The 8,228-nt window shown below is 35.8% G+C and overlaps 1 pseudogene; it reads left to right on the top strand.

The window, feature by feature from the left end:
• The first annotated feature begins 218 nt into the window (after positions 1–218).
• On the top strand, positions 219–976 carry LOC125161288 (thioredoxin-dependent peroxide reductase, mitochondrial-like; annotated as a pseudogene).
• The last annotated feature ends 7,252 nt before the right edge of the window (positions 977–8,228 follow it).

The following is an 8,228-nucleotide window of genomic DNA, read 5'->3' as shown; positions in this document are numbered from 1 at the left end:
TGGTAATTCTTTTCACCCTGTCCTGTTCTTTATCAATGGTAATTCTTTTCACCCTGTAACCTTGAGTTGTGTTTCTGCTGTGTCAATGTTACCTCTAAGACTTGAGTAAACAATTATCATGTAAATGTACTTAAGTATTCAATTGTTCAGAGGTCAATTCTCCCCCAAATTTATCAATGAAATCCCAGTCTGCCTCACAAAACCAGTGTTCATTGAAGATGGCAGCCAAAGTGGGAAGGTTTCTCCAGGGCTTGGATTACCCAACATGTGAGTGCTATTCCTTGGGGGCATCTATGCCTCTGCAGCCTTAGACATGCTTGACAAATGTGTTATGATTTGGTTCTGGTCAAGTAAAGTTCGCTCTTGGCATCAGTTCCTCATACTATGCCCTTGCCAGCACGTAGCACACACCCTATTTAAAGGGTATTGCAGTTGTAAACAGAGAGTTCCAAGACCTAAGGCTTGATGACTTTAAGGGGAAATATTGGCGCTATTCTTCTATCCTTCGGATTTCACTTTTGTTTGTCCTACAGAAATTGATGCTGTTAGTGACAAAGCCAACAAATTTCATGATATAAACTGTGAAGTTGCTGCAGTTTCAAGATTCCCACTTCACCTATCTTGCCTGGATAAACACACCAAGGAAGAATGGCAGTTTGAGCAACATGAACATCACACTCTTGTCAGATTTGACTAAACAGATTTCCTGAGACTACAGTGTACTGTTAGAAGTCCCTGATGTTGCTTTAAGACATCTATCTCTTCATAACTGACCCCAGTAAAGTCGTCAAGTATCTGAGCATCAATGATTTCTCAGTGGGCCAAAATGCAGAGGAGACCCTCCACTTGGTAAAGCCATTTCAGTTTGTGGAAACCCAATGAAGAAATCTGCCCTGAAAACTAGACACTGGATTCTCCTACAATCAAGCCAAACCCAATTGCCTCCAAAGAATACTTTGAGAAAGTAAATCAGTAATCATCTCATGCATACCTGTAGCTTCTCACATCAGAAAAGAACCACAGTTGGAACTCACTTTTAGCATTTGAAAGATGGTTATTTATAGAAGACAGAAAGCAATTATGCTTGTGCTCATAAATAATATGCTAAATGTTTTGTTTTTTAACATTGGCGAAGGCTTTTAAATGTACTCATATACATCAAGAGTCTTTTCTTAGTAACTTCTGGAGGGCTAGTTTATGGAATGCTAGTTTACCTATTTCTTGGATTGTATCTTTAATGGGAAAAGGAAACACTCTTCTTTATTAGTCTAACTTAAACTTTTATGTACACCAGAGTAGTATAACAACCATCAAAAGCTTCTGATCAAGGGTCCTGAAATTTTCTTCTTGAATTTCTTTGTACTGAACTGAATTTTCTTTTAAGATAACAAAGATCATAGTTTTGAGGTGACATCAGCAGTCTAATTTAACTCTTACAATGGATGTACACGTACTTGAAACAAATATGAATCATGTTTTTCTAAAAAAACAGGGTGATAAAGTGACTTAAGTGATCATGCATGTTTCTCATCCCTGAGATTAATATAGCTATTTTACTTGTTAATTGTCTTAGGGTCTACATACAATTCTAGATATTGATTGGATGTAATCATAAAAAATATTTATTGAATCCAGGAATTGTATTTTGAAATCATTGTAATTATTTTCTTTTCTGAAGTGCTCAATGTAAAGTACATAATAAACTTTTTTTTTTTAATTTTTTTTTAACGTTTATTTATTTACTTTGGGACAGAGAGAGACAGAGCATGAACGGGGGAGGGGCAGAGAGAGAGGGAGACACAGAATCGGAAACAGGCTCCAAGCTCTGAACCATCAGCCCAGAGGCTGACGCGGGGCTCGAACTCACGGACCGCGAGATCGTGACCTGGCTGAAGTCGGACGCTTAACCGACTGCGCCACCCAGGCGCCCCCATAATAAACATATTTTAAAAGAAAAAAAAATTCAATTAAATCCCAATAAAATTCCTAGTATACTTTTTTATGGAAATGAAAAGCTGATTCTGAAAATCACATGGTAATATAAGGGATCTAGAGAATCTAAGAAAATTTTGAAGAAGAACAAAGTTAGAGGACTTACAGCATCACATTTAAGATTGACTATAAAGCTACAGTAAATAGGACAGTTTGGTATTGATGCAAAAGAAAATATACAGATCAAGGAAAAAGAGAGATAAAAATACCACATAATACATATGATCAATTCCTTTTGACCAATACAATTCAGTGGTTGGGGGGTGGCTTTTTCAATAAATTATTCTGAAACAACTACATATCTGAGAGAACCTTTATACTTAATCTAATGTTATATACAAAAGTTAATTTGTGAATATATGGTGTACATTGCTTTAACATGCAGTCTACTCTAAAGCCTTTATGAGAATATTTTCAAGAACTTGTGATGCATTATAATTCATTGAGAAGGATACAAAAAGCATTAAACATAAAAAGAAAAAGTTAAGTTGGACTTTGTTAAAATGAAAATCATTTTCCCGCAAAAAAAAATACCATTAAGAACCACAGACTGAGAGAAAAATAGTGTCTATGTATTGATCCAACAAAGAATTCATATTCACAATATATAAACAACTAGTGTACATAATTAAAAAAAGACACCCAAGTTTTAAATGAGCAAAAGAACTGTATAGACACTACACAAAGGAAGATACATAAATGGCCAATAAACAATAAAATGGTGCTTCAGATCATTACTCACACTCCCTGTGTGGTTGGAGGTTTGTGAGGCACATCTCACTGCTGCCATAGTCCAACTTTTATGCTATTCCCACAGGCCTCTCTTCCTAAGGAGAAACCCAAAAGAGGGAGGTCTGTGGCATGAACCACAGTCCCATCACTCAGTTGATCTTAGGACCATATTGTCACATATGTTCTCCCTTCTCCAAAATCCATTTTAAATTCCCCTCACCCTCAGCTAACACCTCAGTTGGCCTAAGTGGTGGTATGATCCAAACATTCAAAAGATACCATTACAGGAATAAAAAGACAAGCCACAATGTGGGAAGTGATGTTCCTAACACATGAAACTGATAAAAGGCTTATAACCAGAATATATAAAGAAATTCTAAAAACTAGTAAGAAAGACAATCTAATAATAATATGGGTAACAGACTTTAACCAAATACTTTATTTTTAAAAAGATATCCCAAGGGCCAATAAACATATGAAAAAGATCAAATTCTTTAGTCATTAGAGAATTCAAATTAAATCTACTGTGAGATACTACTAACTACGTACCAGAATGACTAAAGTGAAAATAAGAGACAGTGCCAAGGATTAATGAGAATATGGAGCAACTGGAACTCTCTTACATTGCTGATAGGAGTAAAATTGATACAGCCACTTTGCAAAACTGTATCTAATATCTATTTATACTCAAACTAGCAAGTGTACTTCTAGATATATATTCAACAGAAATACATACATGTGTTTCCTAAAACACATCATAGTGGAAATACTTGGAATTGCCAAAACCTGGAAATATCCAAATGTCCATTATAGAATGGACAAATAAATAGCAATGTTTTCACCTGTGCTATCTCAGTTATCTGTTGCTGCATAACAAATTAAACTAAAACTCAATGACTTAAAACTACAACGTACTATTTTCAGAAACTGTAGGTTGGCTAGGGGTTTCTTCTACCAGTCTGTCTGGATTCACTCATGTGGTTATGGTCATCTGATGTTTCCCCTAGATATGCAGATGCAAGATGGTCTCTGGAACATGGTTCTGGCTATCACTGGGCTCACTATTACTCTTCTGTCATCCTACAGAGCCTTTCATCTTTAGTAGGCTACTTTAGGCTTCTTCAGAGCATGATAATAAAAGGACATAAGAAGGCGAGAGAGGAAACTGCAAGTACTCAGGGATAAGAAGCACTAGAAGTTGCATAATATCATTTCCACCAAAATCTAAGTCAAAGAATTTATAAAGCCAGCCCAGATTCAATACAGTGAAAAAACAGCCTCCATCTTTTGACAGAAGAAGCCAACAGCACATTACAGAGGGCATATACACAGATAAGCATGATTTACTGGGAGCTATCACTGCAGCAATCTGCCACAACCAATATATAACAATGACAATGAATGAATTACTGCTACAAGTAACAACAGGAATGAACTTCATGAGTACAAGATGCAAGTAACAAGAGGATATATGCATTGTGTTCCATTTATATAAAATACAAAAATCTTCAAAACCAATACATGGTGTTAGAAGTCAAAAGAGAGTCTAAGGAAAACATCTTGGCACTACAAATGTTTTATCCCTTGATCCATGCAATGGTTACGTGAAATTTTTCACTTTGTGGTCATTTCTTTATTGTTTTGTTCTTTTGATTTATGTAATTTCCTACATGGTTGTCATACTTGAACAGAATTTTTTTTTAACCAGAATAAAAATGAAGACAAAACTAAAATATAATGGAAGTGAATTTTCTTCAATTCAGTTCAGTTACCTGAGTGGTGTTTCATGACTTTTCTGGAATATCTGCTGATGTTACACATTCTACTACTAAGGGAATAAGGAAGATTCCAAGTCTATGGTAGGGAACTCTGTCTCTGTTCTTGTCTTATTTTGTTTAAACTCCTACATCAAGGGTCAGTTCACTGGTCACCACTTTTGTTTGACGTGCAATTATTTTCCTCTGCTCAGATTCCTCTGTTTACTGATGCCAGTCCTAATAATTGGCTAATACAATTATTCCTAGGAGATTATTTGTGTCTTCCTGTTTCATCTGTTGCAAGGTTGGGTAGCATCCCAGTCCCAGTCTTTAGTCCTGCTTATCAAAACAAGTGAGGAACATTTTTCATATTTTTTTCCTGGTAAGCCAGATTCTTCATGTTCTCTTAAATAGAAAATACGAATGAGATTTTTCAGGGCTTCCTCCACTTACCTTGCTGTCATACGGGGCAATTCTTCTCAGAAATTCAAATCCTTGCATTTTTTCCCCAAATGATTCAAACCACTTGGTATATAGATTATATTGTACAGGAGTTAACAATGTAGATGCTGGAAACAAAATGTCCAAGTTCATATCCTGACCTTGAGTTAGGGCAGATTATTTCCCTTACTAGCCTCAATTTGCACATTTGTAAAATGGGAGATGACAAGACATACCTCTTAGGGCTGTAATGAGGTTTAAATAAATTAATCCATGTAAATTAAAAATGTGCTTAGCCCTTTAAGTACTCAAAAAATATTCTCATTATTATTAAGCATAGTTATTAACAGGGCAGAATGTTGACACATTTCCATGATTATTAACACTGATGATTTTATAGCCTTTGATATGTTAATTATCTTTTAATCATTTCTGTCGGTTTTATAACCTTGAATTTATACCATCATTTGGGGGCGGTAAGGATATCTGTTGCCCAACATTCTTAAAATGAAATACCAACTTTTAAGAAAAAGATTTAATGATTACATTAGCATTGTAGTTATAAGGAAATATTACACAGCCATAAAAAAAGATGAGACTGTCCCATCTGAGATAACATGGGTGAACCTATTTGGTATTATGCTAAGTGAAGTAAGTCAGCCAGAGAAAGACAAATATCATATGATTCCACTCATAAATGGAATCTTAAAAAAATGAATGAACAGGGGCGTTTGGGTGGCTCAGTCGGTTAAACGTCTGACTTTGGCTCAGGTCATGATCTCACAGTTCATGGGTTTGAACCCCATGTCAGGCTCTGTGCTGAAAGCTCAGGACCTGGAGCCTGCTTTTGATTCTGCGTTTCTGTCTCTCTCGGCTCCTCCCCTGCTCACATTCTGTCTCTCTCTCAAAATAAATAAAGATTCAAAAAAATTTTTTTAATAAATAAAACCCCAAAGACTTACAAAAAATGAACAAAAACCAGAATCATAAGTATAAATACAGAGAACTGAGGGTTATCAGACAGAAAAGAGGGTAGGGAATTAAGCAATATGGGTGAAGGGGAGTGGGAGACACAGGTCTCCACTTATGGAATTAGTGAGTCATGGGAACAAAAAGCAAAGCATGAGGAATACAATCAATGATACTATAATAATGATATAATGGGACAGATGGTAGGCATACTTGTGGTGAACATAGTATAATGTATAAATTTGCCAAATCACTAAGTTATATACCTGAAGCTAATGGAACATTGTCAACTATACTCAAAACAAACAAACAAAAAAAAAACCCAAAAAACAAAAAAAACAGCATCATATGGTATTATGGGGATGGAAAAAAAAAGAATTGGAGGTATATGTAAATGATAAAAATGTATTTGCATTTTCTCATATTCACTCCATTTTTGATCTAATCATCTGCATTTAAAATCTAAAACCTCTCCAGAGAGAACTGTTTGCTCCCAGTCGTTCCAGGTACAGTTCTGCTAGTTATTGCATAGGCTAAATGCAGGAGTGGAGAGAAAGGCACAACATCATCTAACAGGAGTCAGCCCTGAAATCATCCTTCTAAATCTACTCTCTCCCTCCTCAAGTAACTGCATATATCTTCAATTGCTAACTTTACATTTCTTGAAATGGGGGTGCAGGAAGAAGAGTTTCCAGGAAAGCCATCAGTATAAATAAGAGTTAAAAAATTAAACTGGAGGGGTGTCTGGGTAGCTCAGTCAGTTAAGTGCTAATGTCAGCTCAGGTCATGATCTCATGGTTCATGAGTTCAAGCCCCGTGTCAGGCTTGTGCTGACAGCTCAGAGCCTGGACCCTGCTTCAGATTCTGTGCCTCCCTCTCTCTCTAGCCCTCTCCACTCTCACTCTGCCTCCCTCTCTCTCAAAAATAAAAAATAAACATTAAAAAATTTTTTAAAAATTTTAAATTGGATCCATAGTCCATGGGCTTCTCTAAAACTCTTCCCTTCTCTTGCCTCTATTACTATTCCAATTCCCTAAACCACTCTAGATATGGTTCAAAAAACTGAAAGTTCCTCTGATGACAGGAATTCAGCCTTGAGTGTTTTTTTTTTAACTTTTGACTGGTTTTATTAAACTATGATTCAAAAATGTAACCCGGTGTACATTTTTGACATGTTAAGAATAAGGGGGGTACATCACAGGGTTCAGGTAAGACTTAAACAAACTGCATTCCATAATTCTGATTAAATGCAATCATGGATTATAATTCATCATGCAAGGCAGAAAGGTTAATTACACAGACTATGTAAGCAGCATATAGCTGCATGTTTATCAATTCAGATTTTATCTGGTGTATGTAATTTATAAGAAGAAAAAAAGATTGATTTATAAGAGTGGGCTGCATTTACCACTTTGGTCCCCTATACTCTAGTTAAATAGAGCTCCTCTCCTCAAAAATAATCTCAATTTGTCCTGGCTTGACAGATTATAATGAATATGCTCTTTCCTGTGCTGTTTGAGAATTATTCCATTTGGGGGGAAACAAACGCAGTATGGCAGTGAATGCTAACTTTAGATACAAACTAGAACCACTGGAGAAGCTTTTAAAAAAATCCCATTGTTCAGGCCATGCTCCATGTAGTCAAATCAAAATTCCTAAAACTAAAGCCACAGCATGAAGCATTTTTTTAAAGGTCTGTCAGGTGATTCAGAGGGCAGCCAAGGTTAAGAACCACTGAGGTGGAGCTTCTACCTCCACTACCATCCTTGACAATGTTCATACAGGTTATTGATATTGATCAGTTACTAGTCAATCACCTCAATTGACTAAAATGGTCATGCAGACATAATTTTTTAATTATTAAAAATACTTTGTTAGGGGCACCTGGGTGGCTCAGTCAGTTAAGCGCCCGACTTTGGCTCAGGTCATGATCTCACCATTCCCAAGTTCGAGCCTCACTTTGGGCTCTGTGCCTCCCTCTCTCTCTCTGCCCCTCCCCTGCTTGTGCTCAGTCTTTTTCTCTCTCAAAAATAAATAAACATTAAAAAAAATTTTTTTAATACTTTGTTAAGTGTCTGCACAAGAAGTGTTTGCTCAAATCTGCTTAAGTAATTTGAATAAGCAATTAAATATATATTTGCACATGCATATACACAGATTTATAATATATAGATTATATATATAATTCAATTCAAATATACAGGTATTATTATTTAAAAGTTCAATTCATTACTGTAAACATAAGAAACCATAATTTGTTAATACAACTTCCAGGAAAAGAGAACTTTTGAGTGTTTCAATTAAATTTATCCTTTACCATGTAGATTCAATCCCCTC

This window comes from Prionailurus viverrinus, chromosome A2 (genome assembly GCF_022837055.1).
Source record: "Prionailurus viverrinus isolate Anna chromosome A2, UM_Priviv_1.0, whole genome shotgun sequence".
NCBI lineage: Eukaryota > Metazoa > Chordata > Mammalia > Carnivora > Felidae > Prionailurus > Prionailurus viverrinus.
The sequence above is the reverse complement of the archived record's forward strand: the minus strand, read 5'-3'. Positions and strand labels throughout refer to the sequence as shown.